This window comes from Schistocerca americana, chromosome 1 (assembly GCF_021461395.2).
Source record: "Schistocerca americana isolate TAMUIC-IGC-003095 chromosome 1, iqSchAmer2.1, whole genome shotgun sequence".
In the NCBI taxonomy this organism is placed as follows: Eukaryota; Metazoa; Arthropoda; class Insecta; order Orthoptera; family Acrididae; genus Schistocerca; species Schistocerca americana.
Window position 1 is genome coordinate 175855000 of NC_060119.1, and position 663 is coordinate 175855662.

A 663-nucleotide genomic window follows, 5' to 3' on the forward strand; every position below is an offset into this window, starting at 1 on the left:
GTCGCAGTGCCAAAGAGGACGTTGGTGCAATTTGAAAAAGAAGAGGAGAATTAATTCCAAACAGACTCGCTGTTACATCCAGACATGTTTTTCCTTTTTCATATTCCTCTGGATTCAGAGATATTAGTGTTTGATACACTTGTTAAACTAATTCGTCTGTGCAAGAACAGTTCTAAAGTCTTCCATGGATGTAGCGAAGTTAACAGCACCAAGTTTTGAAGCAAAAGGGAGTCTGTGAGGATATATGTGAGTGAACTGTGGCACGTATCTGCACCCAGAGGAGATAAGCCACGCTTAGCGCGTGGGAAGTGATTGATGAACTCAGTTTCATAAATGGATGCTTTTATCATTTTAAACATTGTCTCAAAAGTAAATTATTTACTCTACGGCAACCTATTAACCTTCCATCAACTTTATCAGTGAGAATGCTTCAGGATGTAGATAAAATAATATCGCCCATGTAGAGTTAGCAATGGAAACTTGATAAATTTAGATATATCTCACCCTGTTTGCTGATGCCATCGCACCGCTTGAAACGTCTCACAAATATTCACCATCAAATATAACCGTTATACTATTATTAGTGGATCCCATGTTATGGGATATTTGCATTTATAACGGTTGAAACAAGTTATCGGCACGGTAAGTATGTTCTCTGCCGAG